Source organism: Nothobranchius furzeri, chromosome 9 (assembly GCF_043380555.1).
Source record: "Nothobranchius furzeri strain GRZ-AD chromosome 9, NfurGRZ-RIMD1, whole genome shotgun sequence".
Classification (NCBI taxonomy): Eukaryota; Metazoa; Chordata; class Actinopteri; order Cyprinodontiformes; family Nothobranchiidae; genus Nothobranchius; species Nothobranchius furzeri.
The window spans coordinates 62396235-62411983 of record NC_091749.1 but is presented as its reverse complement, the minus strand read 5'-3'; the positions used below and the strand labels follow the sequence as shown (position 1 = coordinate 62411983).

General features: G+C 41.8%; 1 protein-coding gene across 2 annotated transcripts in view; it reads left to right on the top strand.

Moving 5' to 3' along the window:
• The first annotated feature begins 10076 nt into the window (after positions 1 to 10076).
• Positions 10077 to 15749, top strand: part of sox6 (SRY-box transcription factor 6) — a 150989-nt gene continuing 145316 nt past the window's right edge. For both annotated transcript variants that reach the window (XM_015953106.3, XM_054732038.2), the window contains exon 1: positions 10077 to 10291. The gene's annotated coding sequence lies outside the window, so the exon portion shown is untranslated. The remainder of the gene's footprint in view (positions 10292 to 15749) is intronic.

Genomic DNA, 15749 nt, shown 5'->3' with positions numbered 1-15749 from the left:
GTTAACTCTATGAAGACCTCTGCATGCCCCCTCGACATCTTACCCTCATCTTTGTTTAAAAGTGCTTTTCAGTCCACCGGTCCCAGCGTGCTCTCTATAATTAATGCTTCTCTGGTTTCTGGTCAGGTCCCTGCTTACTTTTAAGAACGCTGTAATCCACCCGCTTCTTAAAAAACCGAGTCTCGACCCCTCTCTCCATAGCAGCTTCAGACCCATCTCTAAACTTCCGTTCATCTCCAAGATCTTGGAAAAGTTTGTGGCTAAACAACTCACAGCTGCTCTTGATGAACAGAACATCTATGATAGCTTCCAGTCAGGTTTTCGTAGAGCTCATTCTACTGAAACAGCTCTTCTTAAGGTCTCTAATGACATTCTGACTCACAGTGATGCAGGGGACTGTTCTGTTCTGGTCCTGCTGGACCTGACTGCAGCCTTTGACACTGTTGACCATCACCTGCTACTGGAGAGGCTGAGAGACTGGGTAGGCCTATCAGGATCTGCTCTGGAGTGGTTCTCCTCTTATCTGTCTGAGCGCTCCTTTTCTCTGGTCGTCTCCAAATTTAGGTCCTCCACCACTTTCCTCACCCATGGTGTCCCACAAGGCTCTGTGCTGGGGCTTCTACTCTTCCTCCTCTATCTGCTTCCTCTTCAGCACATCCTGAGCTCCTTTAAAGAAATATCCTACCATTTTTACGCAGATGACATCCAACTGTACACCCCATGAGATGTCTAAGCTGCAGATGTTACACACCTGCTTAGACTCTATCACAACCTGGATGGCTGGGAGCTTTCTTCAGCTGAATGAAGATAAGACTGAGATCCTCATCTGTGCCCCAGACAAGCTGGTTCCCAAAGTCAGAGACTCTCTTGGTCAGCTTGCTTCTCACACCAAACCTTCTGTCAGGAATCTTGGCGTGACCTTTGACCCAGCTCTCACCCTGGATTCTCATGTCAGTTCTCTTGTTCACTCTTCCTTCTTCCATCTCAGGAACATTGCTAAGCTGAGTCCCATTCTGTCCCGCTCTGAACTTGAGACAGTTCTCCACACCTTCATCTCCTCACGCTTAGACTACTGTAACTCTCTTTTCACGTGTCTGAGCAGAACCTCCCTGAACCGTCTACAGGTGGTTCCGAATGCCTGTGCTCGGCTTCTGACCAAGTCCTCCAAACACACCCACATCACCCCACTTCTCCTCCAGCTTCACTGGCTGCCAGTCAACTTCAGGGTTCATTTCAAGTTCCTGGTTCTGGTTTAGGGGCTTACACGGACAAGCACCATCATACATTGGTGATTTTCTTAGACCAAAGGTGACAGATCATTGGCTGCTGTGGCCCCCAGACTCTGGAACTCTCTCCCCTGAGCCTGAGATCAGTGGACTCAGTGGTTTCCTTTAACCCTCTCAGGCTCAAAATAAGTTTTGATAAAAGGACGAACAACTAAGTCCTTCAGGGGTACTTCTGAGTTAAAAAATGCTCATGAAATACGTATGTGGAGTAACCAGGTAGGTAGGTTTTAACTGTTGCAAATCAGCAACGCCTGCCTCCAGAGGGTTAAAAAGCAGCTGAAAACTCACCTGTTCAAGCTGGCCTTCGTCACCACCCTCTCTTAATTCTGGTCTTTCTACTTATTCCACCTTTTCCGGGATCCACAGAATTCCCTCTTTCCTATTCATTTTCTCTCTCCCTTTCCTAACATTTTAATCACATTATTTGATTTTTTTAAATACTAATTATTTTTTATTTTAGTATTTTTAAAATCTCTTTTATATTTAAAATTTTTAGGTTTTGTGAAGCACCTCGTATTTTTATTTTGAGAGGCACGATATAAAAGATCTTTCTTTTTCTTTATTTTTTCTATTGCCGATGTGTACTGGTGATTTTCATGGCCGTTACCTAGACATTTTCCACCCTTTTTTCCTGCTAAAATGTCACTAAAGTCAGTTGATGCACAACATTTCTGAAGCTGAATCTGTTTTTTTGATCTCTGAATTTAACAAACTATTAAATCTTAACTTTGTGCACTGCTCAGTGGTAAAGTCAGACACCTAAATACAGTATTTATTACGCAAAGGTTATTAGTGAATGTAAAAATACAGTGAAATTAAATTCTGCATCAGCACTGGGCTGCCCGAGGATGTGCCTGACTTTAAATCTGAATCACTAAAACAAATATCAGTCAATGTTGAGGTATAAAAAAAGGTAAATATCGGCCCCATATATTGGCCAACCGAAATATCAGGCCCTGTCCACATGTAGCCGGGGATCTGCCAAAACGTAGATATTTTTCTACATTTTGGCCTGTCATCCACACGAAAACGGAGTTTTTTCACACGAAAACGGATCTTTTTAAAAACTCCGGCCAAAGTGAAGATCTGCGTTTTCTCCGTTTTGGGTGTCTGCGTGTGGACAGACAAAACCGGAGTTTTAAGGTCCGCAACGTCACTTTCCGCGACAAAAAATGCTGACATCACGTGTGCGACCTGTGTTTACACTAGCCGACAGCATGGATGCCCTCAGAGTTGCGCTCGCTTTATCAATTGTCCAAGTGCTTTTTGCTTGGTTGTTTTTGCAAGCAGAATTACTGCTCCTTGCGGAAGACCACAGACGAAGGACGAGGTTAAGAACGGGGGACGTACTGCCGCCTACTGGTCTGGCATGTCCTTAACAACGTATTTATCCGGGTACGTGTGGACAGAGTTTTTTTTTTAAACGAGGTGGTGTGGGTGCAAGTTTTTGGAGGGGCAGATATTTGTTTTTAAAAAGAAACTGCTACGTGTGGACTAGGCCTCAGTCTGCCCCTAGTCAGTACACACCAAAAAGCTGTTGACTGAAATCAAATATCTTATAACTGGACTTAACAAGAGGTACTGTCAGCTGTTCACTGGAGGATGAACACTCCTGAAGGTCATATTCTAGAATTGCTTTTGGTGTTGCACTATTTTCAAGATACACAACTGGATCGGTAATAAATCCCCAGTGATGTCCAGAGTCCAGAGTGAGATGCTTCTTCAGGCCTACTGGATGCAACTTTGGAAGAACAAATTGCTCCTTTTGTCTGAGTTTTTGCTAATGATGTGCAATCACAGATTTTCTAAACTCTATGTTTAACATATATTTTAAACGCATTAAAATCCAGCAAACAAGCACCCTTGAAGCACATGCAAAGGTAAGGATCACAGAAATAAAGGAAAAACAAAAAAGCATGACATTTTTACAATCATTTGCAGCTCTCAGATGAAATTTCACATGAAGAACTTTAGTTAAATGATCAACTTTCACCCTTAAAGAGTCCTTTCTCCTGGCTATATCCCATTAGTGCTGTTTATCAAGTATATTTTTATTCAAATCATGTGCAAAGAAAAAAGTACAAACTGTGGACTCTTCATAGCTTCAAGATTCTCTTTGAACTTTCACACTGATTGCCTCGACCTAATAAACTTCATTCTATTATTTGAAAAGAGGAACCAAACTATGGCATGCTCAAAGGATGTGAAGTTTCAATACAAAAAATAAGAGAGAGAGAAGCTTCTTGAAATGTTTCTTAAGTTCAAAGCTTTCTCCATCTCAAAAGGCATTTTTAATTCCGTGTATTTTCAACCAAGAAGGTAGATGCTAATAACTCTGGATTCTGAAGTACAGAATTCATATCTTTAAATCATGAACTATGTCTTCATTGCAATTGTAAAAGAAACCTCTGAGAAGTACATGCATTAAACCTCAAGTTCAAAAGGAAAATAATATAGTCTGTTTTTTGAACAGTGAGAGCAAGAGTGCGGCTATTACCGAAAGCTGCAGCATTCTGCACAAATATTTATCGCTTTATAAGCCTTTGTGTTTCGGCACCCTCCCAAGTGATATCTTCATCTTTAATTGGAGAGTAATTATTTTCCCTCCTTTGCACGGCGATGTGGTCTGAAAACACCTGAGAGAAAGGATGCACCTCCAGGATCGGGGCCCCACAGAGCCTGCTGGCCCAGGGTGCTCGAAGAACCAATCACACCCTATGAAGTGCTTATGTTGCAATAAATCTGGATGTTTTTCCCTCCTCCTGCAAAAAAAAAAGATAAACTAAAATTCACACACGACTCTCCGCTGAGGATTGTGGCATTTCCATGTATTGACGTTTGGCTAGTGGTTCATATACATTTGTTATTCTATGCTCTTGGACTTCAAAGGGAATGAAAGAGGGCCTATTATGCTAATTGGTTCCTGTTCTGTTAAATGCAATCAAGGCCTCCCGCATTAATCCTCTACTAAATACTTACTGGCTTCAGAAATGCTGTTTTTTTCTCTCTTCAGAGGAGGAGAAACTGCTGCTCAGTATCCTGACAGGGATGTTTGTTCACAGTCGCTTTAGCAAGTGTAAATAAAAGATAAGTAGCAGCAGATTAAACACCTCATTTGAAATCCTAAAAACAAAGAGAAACCTTGTCGTTGTTCATAGTCAGCGTGAACTGACGTTGATTTAGTTAAATATTTGAGTTTTTGTTCCGTGTGTGTTTTTGATTTCTAGAAAGAGCCTCTTGACATCACGCTGAGGAGTCTGGCCTTGTTCTCAGGTCTGTGTTGTTCACTTACAAAGCGTTTGTAACACACGATTCCCACTGATACTCATTTCATACACGATCATTGTTCCCTGACTCGCCGAGGATCAGACTTAGGCTGGCTCCTCCTTTCTTTTTTTCTTTTTGCACGCTGTTGGGATGTCGGATTGTAGTCCAATTGTGCAAATACAAAACCAAGAAAGCCAATGCAATAGGTGCTTTGATTTCAAAATAGTATTTTATGCTGTTTTATCATTTTTTTTCTTCCCAATTCCCACATGCGATACATTTTTTAATACGTAAGAAATAGAATTGGGTAAATTATTTAAAAGTGAGGAATCTCTGAATATTCTTCCCGTGCATGGGCGTGCTATAAAAAGAATGGAGGGGAGGCTGACTAACAGTCGTGCTGCAACGCGTTAATCGAGCTGCAAGCAGGGAAAACAACAGATTTCTTTTATAGCTTTGATAACGATGTGATTAATAGGAGTAAAAGACTGAATAATGGGCCAGTTTGTGTTAAAGATGGGATCCAATTATTGTTGGAAAGGAGCAACAAATGAACAATTTCATGTTTCTTAAATGGAAAGCTTTTACAATACCTACAGTAGATTGGGCTTTTTGTACATAAAAGCAAATGCTTTGCAAATGAACCAAATGCCCCTGGGTCTTATCTTTGATCTAGCAGCACACGCACACACACACACACACACGCACGCACACACACACACACACACACACACACTACAATATACAATACACAGGAACAGTATAAAGTTAACACATTACTTTTATTTTCATCTGCAACAGACAAAAGCAGTTTTTTCAGTTTAAATGATGCTTCAGCTTGGAAACATGACTTTAATTATTTGCTAAAAAAGAATAAATAATTTTTCTGTTATCTTTATGGGTCATAAAGGAAAAACAAGAAAGATTATTTAGAATTCCCCCATATTAAAATAGAAATTAATGCTTTTTAAATGCATTTCCTAATGTTACTGCCTACGTTTTTAAATCGCTCCGTATGTCTGTATGTTTGTTGGCACTGGCTGCGTGGTGATGTCCTTGATAACTATATAATTAAAATTGACATGTTGCACCCCTTATTTCAACACGATTAATCAGCGGTTTGCTGGTAACTTGAAAGGAAATATTAGATCCTGACTAAACTTTGATGAAATACGGAGTTACAAGGAAGAGATTTGGGTCAGCTAATGAGAACAGAGCACAGCACACACTGCAAGTCCGACCGGGGAGGCAGGCGATTTGCATGAATGCAAATACTGTTGGAACTAATTGCATAGGCTGGGATTCAGTGAGTTGTGTCTGTTGTTGAGTTGGGCTTTTACACAACAACACATCTTGTCAGCGAGGATAGTAATCTCACTGATGCAGGGTGTTTTTAGGTGTTAAAGACAAATGTTCCCATCGCTTATTGTGAGCCATCTTTCTCTCTAAGAAAAGAAATGTTGAATTTACTTAACCAAGTTGTGCCAACTGGGCCCACTAAACCAAGCTGCTTAAATGTAAATGTTAACATGTGTTTTCTTTTAACATAATGCATATTACTCTTTACATTTAGGTTTAGTGGAAGCAGCTGACATAACTTGGATGAGTAAATTCAACATTTTGTTAATTACAGTGCATATTTTGTAGTGTACATTAAATTTCAGGCTCCTACTGAGCAGCGAGATATAATTTAAAGCAACAACTGAATTTATTCATGTTTTAACAACCTGACTTGAACCATCAGCATTCCCCGGGGATTGTTGATGCCTACATGGGACAAATTAGGGATAAACTGAACTGAGTGTCTGTATGATTACATTTAGAAAGCTGGACTAAAAACTTCCCCCTTACAAAAAACAAATTTCTTCATTAACTGAATAATGAATCAATAGTCATAAGTCACCCATTTCCAATATTCCATCCATCCATCCATTTTCACCTGCTTATCCGGAGTCGGGTCGCGGGGGCAGTAGCCTAAGGCGAGAGGCCCAGACTTCACTCTCGCCAGCGACTTGGGCCAGCTCCTCCGGGGGAATCCCAAGGCGTTCCCTGGCCAGGTGAGAGACATAGTCCCTCCACCGTGTCCTGGGTCTACCTTTAGGTCTCCTCCCGGTTGGACGTGCCCGGAAAACCTCACCAGGGAGGTGTCCAGGAGGCATCCTGACCAGATGCCCGAGCCACCTCAACTGGTTCCTCTCGATGTGGAGGAGCAGCGGGTCTACTCTGAGCCCCTCCCGAATGACCGAGCTTCTCACCCTATCTCTAAGGGAGAGCCCAGCCACTCTTCGGAGAAAACTCATTTTGGCCGCTTGTATCCGAGATCTCGTTCTTTCGGTCACTACCCGAAGCTCGTGACCATAGGTGAGGGTAGGAACGTAGATCGACCGATAAATCGAGAGCTTCGCCTTCTGACTCAGCTCTCTCTTCACCACGACAGACCGGTACAACGCCCGCATCACTGCAGACGCAGCACCAATCCGCCTATCAATCTCACACTCCAGTTTTCCCTCACTAGCGAATAAGACTCTGAGATACTTAAACTCCTCCACTTGGGGCAGGACCTCATCCCTGACCCGGAGAAGGCATTCTACCCTTTTCCGAATCAAGACCATGGTCTCAGATTTAGAGGAGCTGATTCTCATCCCAGCTGCTTCACACTCGGCTGCGAACCGCTCCAGCGAAAGCTGAAGATAATGTTCTGATGAACCCTACAGGACCACATCATCTGCAAAAAGCAGAGACCTGATCCTCAGGCCACCAAAACGGATGCCTAACCCTAACCCTTTTTCAAAAATTCCACATTTATATTAAAAACCTGTTGACACATTTTTGCATGTCATCTGCCCTCTGATTAAAGGCAAGTGTCACTGTTTAATTATTGTTCATTTTGTGATTGTGGAATTTTTTGTAAAAACAATAAAATGTAACAGAAACCATTAGAAAATCAATAGTCCAACCTTAAAAAGATGACAAATGAAATCATGAGAATATGAAAAGTCCATCTTTGCAGCGCAAATGTCAAGATTTGAAGGTTAAAGGCGACATTTCTCTCGTGTAAAGGGACATTTTTTATTACCCGGCCAAGTTTTGTTGTTTGAATTTTGAGTTTTTCATTTGAGAATACTAATCGCTGCATTCCTAACATGAATCAGCGACCCACCTTACAAAGAAAAAGAAACGAAAAAACCTGCTCTTTGTGCTAAGTGATCAACCCCCCCCCCCCCCCCCCCCACACACACACACACACACCCCATCACTCACTGACTGAATGGTGTTCTCTAATTAAGCATGCAGAACAGGCGGAAGAACACATGTTAATTTAATGTAACAAAAATGTTGATTTTCATGCACTCTCCTTTTGAAATATTTATGGGCTAGACTTGAATTTGAAGATGCATCAAAGACTCACAGGATATGCAAATGTGTCTGCCTTATACCCCCCAACAAGTTGGACTGTCTTGTCTTTCTTCGTGCAGGCTTCATGCATCTGTGCAACAAACAGGAAGCCAGACAGACACCGCTGTAGAAACAGTCCACCATATTTGTAATTTGAGAATGTATCACACAATTAAAATCTGAAAAAAAAACCCTACAAAAATACTTTAGTAACATTTTCCTTAACTGATCAGATTGTCATTTATCTCTCTTTTGCAGAGTTAATTTCTTCATAATGTGCGTTTTGATGGAGAGCAAACGCGTTTTAATTCAGAAAAGTTTGCTTTAGGGTTTGCTGTGATGGCCCACACGAGGACACCTGCGGGAATTTACCTTCAGTGGCCAAAAGGGGGCGCATTAGGCCTGTTGAACAAAGCAGCGCAGTCCGGACAGGGGGAGTTGAACCCCACCGCTTTAAGTTACCACGTTTGTAGCAGAGCAGAGATCATCATCATGCATGGATCTAAAGTAAAAACGCGGTTAGGTTGTTGCAGGATTATTCTGATTGTGTTACAAGCTGCAGTGCTGCATAACTTTTCCAGGTAATGGAGTGAATCAAGTTCGAGGTACAGACGGAAAGTTCGTAAAGGTAAGAAGTTTATTTTTTCTGAAGGAGTGTTTGTGCTGGATGTTTTTCCTTGTTCACCTGAAACAGATAAAATGAACATGAAGCAGGTTACGTTTTGTTTTTATTTATTTATTTATTTGTCTGTTGTACCCCCCACCCCCGTCACTCTCCTCCTCCTCCTCCTCCTCCTCCTCCTCTTCTTCCTCTCTCAGCTCTGTGACACTCCGCCGGTAACAATCACTGTTTCCTCCCGCTGCCTCATATCAGAAGTAACTTTATTTCACTGATCATCATTCCATCACCTCAGTTGTTCAGATCCCATATGTGCATCTTTTCCTGATATTTTCAGCTGAAACTGTTTTATTGTGACGCATCAGCGGGCCTCCTCCTCCCCCTCTTCCTCCTCGTGCAGCTGTTGATCTAAAACAGATGTTCATCCTGGACAAATAAACGCCGCTTCGTAAATGCTTCTGTTGTGGCAAGTGATCGCAACCTGTAACCTGGGTCAGCCGCTGCACTCCTGCAGCAATATCAGGTAGCATTTTTAAAAATTATTCCATGTAAAATTTAATTTTTATCAATCACTTAAATTGACGCAATCCATTTGCGCTAAATATTATTTTAAATGCGTCAGAAAGCAGGATAAAAAACGTGAAACAGCACGGATCACACACACTTACACGCATTTCTTTTTATTTCTGGCTTTGTGATGTAAATTTGTCTCATGACAAAAATGTTTAGGGATAAAATAAACACTTCGCGAGATGACAAGACTGAATCAATTAAAATAATTATTTTACAATCAGGACAAAAAAGGAGGAGTGGATTACGTCAAAACTTTTCGAATTTCAAAAACTCACAAATAAATTCGGAATCTATAATAGTTTTCTTCCAAGAGTTCAATTTGATTTTATTCCAAATTATTGCGACCCGGTCTCTTTTTTCCCCTCTGACGTCATTCTGCTCGCATCTTCTCTCGCTACAGAAGTTGACCCAGAAGAGGTTTTTCAACAAATAATGTGATTCTAAAATACTTATCTCACGTTGAAGAGGCTAGCATTGAAAAAGCGCGCGTCCCAAAGGGAAACGTGTCATCTCTTGATGAGGAGAGGAGAAAAAAGTCGCCTTTCACGGATTTATTCATTTAACGACATTAACAAAGGGTCAGAAACAATCTTTTATCCCACATCTCTTCATCTCTGTCCTTCCCTCCCTCTCTCCTGTTTCTCTCTTGCATCTCTTGTGTCTGGGAGGAGGAGGAGGAGGAGGGAGGGAGGGAGGGGAGGGAAGGAGGAGGGGGGGAGTCCTGCCTCTTTGCCTTCCTCAGATCAATGCCCTGGCCACTCACTTTCTGATGTTGCACGACGGGAAATGCTTTGAATACTTGCGACATGGCTGCGCGCATTGATTGCCAAGATTGACAGCAGCTCTGCCCCGAGTCTTCTCCTGTCTGAGCGCGCGAGGGAGGGAGATAAAGAGCAGATAGACGGAACAACAAAAGGTACTTGTAGTTTTGGACAACTGAACTTCAGAGAGCGTGCGTACGGGATCCCAGTCCCTGTATGGCCGAGCAGAGTCAAGTTTTCGCTCAACAGATAGCTCAGTGATCTTTCCCCCCTCCTTTTTTTAAAAGTTTCCCCAAAGTCTAGCTGAGAGCTTTTTAGTCGTGTTTTCTTCTTTTTTTGCGCACCAGGAAGGACGCGCGGCTCTCCTCTCCACGGCTCACATCTTCAAGGTAAATCTCCCGTTTGTTTTGATATTTTTCTCCACCTCGTGTTTCAGCGCAGGCTTCCGAAAACTGGAGCGAGCTGTCACAGTGAAGCGTCCCGCGCTGTGCGTTTAAACAGACTGGTAATTATATTAGTAAAAATAGTACAAACAACTGCAAACTAAAACGAGAGCTGGTACGTCTTGTATCCGTGGAGCGCCAAACCTGTCTCCGCGTCTTTTACCAAAACAAATCGCGAGACAAGGACGGGGACAGTGGGTTCGGAGGCGCGCCGGTTCTCACAAAACCCAGTGAGTCCGTCAAATATTTAACTTTTGATTAACTTAACTCGGAGAAAACTCCAAAAACGTCTCAAGAGGATCCACACCACGTCTTCTCTCCCTGTTATGTGTGAGCTGCGTGAGGTCCGCGCGCTCGGACGGAGTTCACAAACTGGTGCGTAAAATCACACCGGAGCGCTTCCGTCCACCACATCAATATTTGATTCTTGAAAATATTTAGCACATTTAGGTGTTTACAAAGGTGTAACGTCATGTCCCGTAACTTTTCCCCGCTGGTGGCAGTTTCACTTGTGTCCACAGCGCGGTACCAGTCTTTGACAGTGACCTGCGCCTATAGGTTTGCTGTCTGCGCTCATGATGCGGACAAGTCTATTTGAAGCTCTCGCTCCATGCAGCCTCTTTCCACCTTAAACACACTCTGATTATTTCCCGCAGATCTGCGTGCTGTGTGTGCGCGCGTAGGTGCGTGCGTGCGTGAGTGAGCATGTGTGTGTTATTTGTTACATTTCAGGACTGAAATTCGGAGTTTCTTCCAGCCGCGCAGCTTGGGAATTTGCGCTCCTTCAACTTTTCACAGGGGTCGGGGGAATTGACCTCTCAAGAATGCATAAGCCATAAATTAAATTCAGCAATCGCCAGGCATTTAAGGGAGATGTGGTTTGCTTGAAACAGACAGTTTTCTGTTTAAAGTTCAGGAAGCCCTAAAGCTCGGCGCTGCGGGTTTAGAAGAGAAGTTCTCATGTGAAAAATACGAATTGTTAGATTTTTTTTTCCTGCTTCTATAATGCGACCAGATATTATTCATTTCCAGCAGTGGCAGAGGATAATATTTTCTCTTGGGAGTTTTTAGGCCATAAATGATATTTCTGCAAAGACAAATAAAGCATAAATCTATTGTTTGTCTATTAGAAAATACAAATATTACTTTTTCAATAGAAGAGCAACCAATAAACGATTATGAAAATAAAACAACTGCGTAGTGAAGCTATAATCTAAATGCGTATACTTAAATTAGAATCTCTTCTTTATAAGTGTTCCTTTAAATGTGCAGCAGGAGTTTTTATTTAACTTCTTGAAAATATAAAATCCGATGTGAAGTTTTGGGAAATTAAACACCTTTAAGCAGGTGTGTTGCCCCCCCCCCACCCCCCCACCCCCACCCGTGGCTAATTAATAATTAACTCTTATGTTTCTCTACTTTAACTCTTTAATCGTGTCAAACACGCAGAAAAAAACCGTCAGATTCTCATTCTTTCTTTTATGAAAGAGGAGTTTTGCAAGTTTTCCTTTCCTCCTGGAGCGCAGGTCTCCTCATAAGGTAAAGCGGTTCTGGCGCGTCCAAGTGGCTCGTTTATAATTAGACTGTCCATTCAGCACATTGTCCTGACTGCTATACAGGGACACTCGGCTCTGTCTCCACAAGAGTTTGTCTATGACGGCTGGAGCAGCTCAGCGTGTCGCTCTGCAAGACAACAGCCAGAGGAGGAAAAGTGCAAAGCGGCTTCAGCTCTTTGATGCCAATCCAACTCGACTTCATTCACCATTTATCACTATTTTATTTATTCAGCACAAAAAAACTTAATCACCTCCTGCTTTACGCGGTGATCATGGGGTGTTTAAAATAACCTGATTAATTTATATTCTTCTAACAGTTTTATCATTAGAACCCACGATCATTCACTTTAATTATATCCGATATAAGCTTTAAATAAACTGGCAATTTGTTGCTACCTTTCAATACAAATTACACGGAAATAAAACCGTATTCATCACGTGACTGTTTCTATTTTAGGGATCTAATCCGCGGATCTCGGAGTAGCTGGAGGTTTTATTTATTTTTATTTTTTGGAAGACTGCAAGAAAACATTCCCTACCTGGACTCATCATAGACATTGCCTTTTTGGACTTTTATTTTGGAATTAAGGTGGAAAAACACCTGTCTCACATGTTTAAACACATCCTAGGGTAAAACACAGCCTATAGTGAGTTTCTTTATTCTATTGTTAATAATCCATTCCATCACAAGTGATGAGTCTACCTGAATAGGTTTCAGTGATTTACATATTTAACTGACCTCAACGTTTGAAAGCTTTTATTCTAGTGTTAGAATAAAACAGAAGAGACTGAGAAGGAAAGCTACCCATTTGTTCCTGTCTTACAATCCTTTTGAATTTAGCTTTTTATTTATTAGATTTGCTAGTTTTTACTCTAATTTTAGCAAATCTATAAAAGTACAATAAGTTCTTTTTTTAGTTGCAATCAAACAGCATGTTTTTTTAAGTCAGTAGTTTATGAGTAAGCCGCGATGCAAATGAACCTGCTGGTGTGTGTAGGTTTTGTTTCATGGCCTTTTGCACGGTGTGTATTTTGACATAAAACTAGTAAAATCACAATTTGCAGATTTTATTAATTTAAATGCTAAAATCCACTGATGAATTGAACAGGAAGAGTAATCCTATAAATAATCAGACTTCACCGGTGATTTATGCACGTAACAGTTTCTATTTTAGTAAGTGTGTGTGTGTGTGTGTGTGTGTGTGTGTGTGTGTGTGTGTGTGTGTGTGTGTGTGTGTGTGTGTGTGAGGGAGTGAAAGAGAGCCTCTTTATGCTCTGGCAAATGTGCGCAAATGAGTTTTTCTTTCCATCCCCCAGATATTTTGCAAGTGTGTTTCTGCTTTTGACTCAGAGAAACACGGCTGCTGATTTTGAAACATCAAAATCCAATAAACCGTCTCCCTCCTCTGAAAACACACACACACACACACACACACACACACACACACACACACACACACACACACACACACACACACACACACACACACACACACACACACACACACACACACACACACACACACACACACCGTTTACACCACCAGTACAGATATTAAACTGTGCGTTTCTGTTTTGGCTAAAGATGACACTTTGCTCTGTGACCAGACTGCGAGGATGAGGATGAGGGAGTGAGGCAGTGTTAGAGAATGGAAGGGAGTGGTTGAGTGAGGGGGCGTGGGGGTGCACAGGTACCAGAGATGGTTTCTTTGTGGTGGTGAGGTGGCGATAAACAACACGAGAGGAAGTAAACAACAGCAGGCCTGGTAAAGGCAGCAGAAGGTTGGAGGACTGCAGGAGATAATAAATGTGGCAGCACATGTTGTGACAGCTGTCTTTCTAAGTGTTACCTAATTTGCTGTAGAAAATTTCCAACAATGATCAAAACTAATGGGAGATGCCACCGTGTGTCTGTATTTGAGAGGGGGTGAGGGATGGCAGGTGAAGTTTGTCTCTTTAACAAGAAGTTTCTAACAATTTCATGTTGATAATCAAAGCCTCTGAAAGAATCGCAGCCTTTAAAAGTCAACTTTTTCTTTTCAAAGTCAAAAAATATTGAAAAACAAGGGTAATTTGGGGATTGAAGGACATATTATGTGTGAAGAAGTCTGGAAATATGGAATTAAGCAGATTGAAGGAAAAGAGGAACACTCTGGCTGCTTTCTTAAGCATCTTAAACTACAGGATTTGCTTAACTTCAGCAGTAAATTTGCTACAATCAAAGCTTTACCAATATGTTTTTCCTCCTTAAATGCAGAAAAGACTGAGCTTGATTCTTAAAGAAAATCAGAAACGGCACCTATACCGTATGTGTGTCATCAACGAGGGCAGCAGTGCTACCCTCCGCTCTATTAGATCCTCATGTCCCTCTGGTTGCTGTAAGTGAAAAGTATTGCTTACATTAAAGGATTACAGATGAAAAAAAAAACCTAAATATGTGAATGATCACAGGGTCTGCATTATCATACAAGTAACCTAAGTGGCCCATGTTGATCTATATCGTTCACTCTCCCCTGAATTTGTTTTTCTCAAAATAATTGGACGTTTTCTGTTGGTCCATAGCATAGCTGTGCATAATTAACTTTGACTTCAAAATGCAACAGTAAGTAGCCAGTTGTTTCATTTATTTATTTATTAACTTACACATTAATATGTGGAGTTAATTGGTGGGGGTGTTGGTGGCTGCATGTCGCTGACGCACACGCACGCACACACACACACACACAGGTCTGGAACTGTAAGGTGGAGGAATTAGTGAGCCTCATTGTTTTTTATGAATCAAATGAAGATTTGTACAGTGGCTGTGTGAAGATGGTTGCCTGCATCTCCATATCAAAGAGGCACCCCAGTGCAGCCGGGCAGTAATTAAAATGTGGTGGATTTTGGAGTCCCAGCACACACACACACACACACACACACACACACACACACACACACACACACACACACACACACACACACACACACACACACACACACACACACACACACACACACACACACACACACACACACACACACACACACACACACACACACACACACACACACACACACACACTTGTACAGCATAAAGACCAAGGCTGAGAACTGTCAGCTTGTGTGAAAAGAGTGCAGGTGGTTGAAACTGAATTTTAAGCAAACACTCGTGATGTTCTCTGCAGATATTCGAGTGCAGCACGTGATGCAATTTTTTAAAAGGGCAAAATGAGGAAAACGCCTGATCTGCATGTTTTTTACAGTCTTGTATCCATTCTCTTTCTTTTATTTATCGTAACAGTTCTCACTGCTTTCACGTATGCTGTTTCTGAATTGAACATGTTTAGAATCGCCAGTAAAATAAACTAGAATAGAAATGATAATATCGAAGAAGAAGTCGTGATCTTTAGCCCTGAGTGACTTTGGTTCTGCTTGAATCGAAGAGCCTCTAAAGACATGAGACTGAGTCTCGCAAGTGGAGAAGGGAAAAGAGATTAGTGTAATGTGGGCTTTTGCGCTGCTCACATACAAAAGCTGCACAACAAGCCTTTTCCTTGTACCCCCACCCCCACCCCACCCCACCCTTCACCCATTGTGAGTGAATCAGGCCTTCCCAAGAGCAAACCAGGAGGAAGCAACTCAAGCCAACGTGAGCAGCTGTAACAAAGATTTATTTATATCATGTGAGAAGATTCCCCCAAAACCCAATCCGTTGATGAGTGAGCAACACCATGAACAGAAAAAACACGCCTTATTTGTTTACATCTCTACGATACAACGACCCGACGATGAGCAACTAAATGTATGAAAAAAGGACACTTGTTGATTTCACCACATTTCTTTACAGGCTTCAACAGGACCACGCTTTA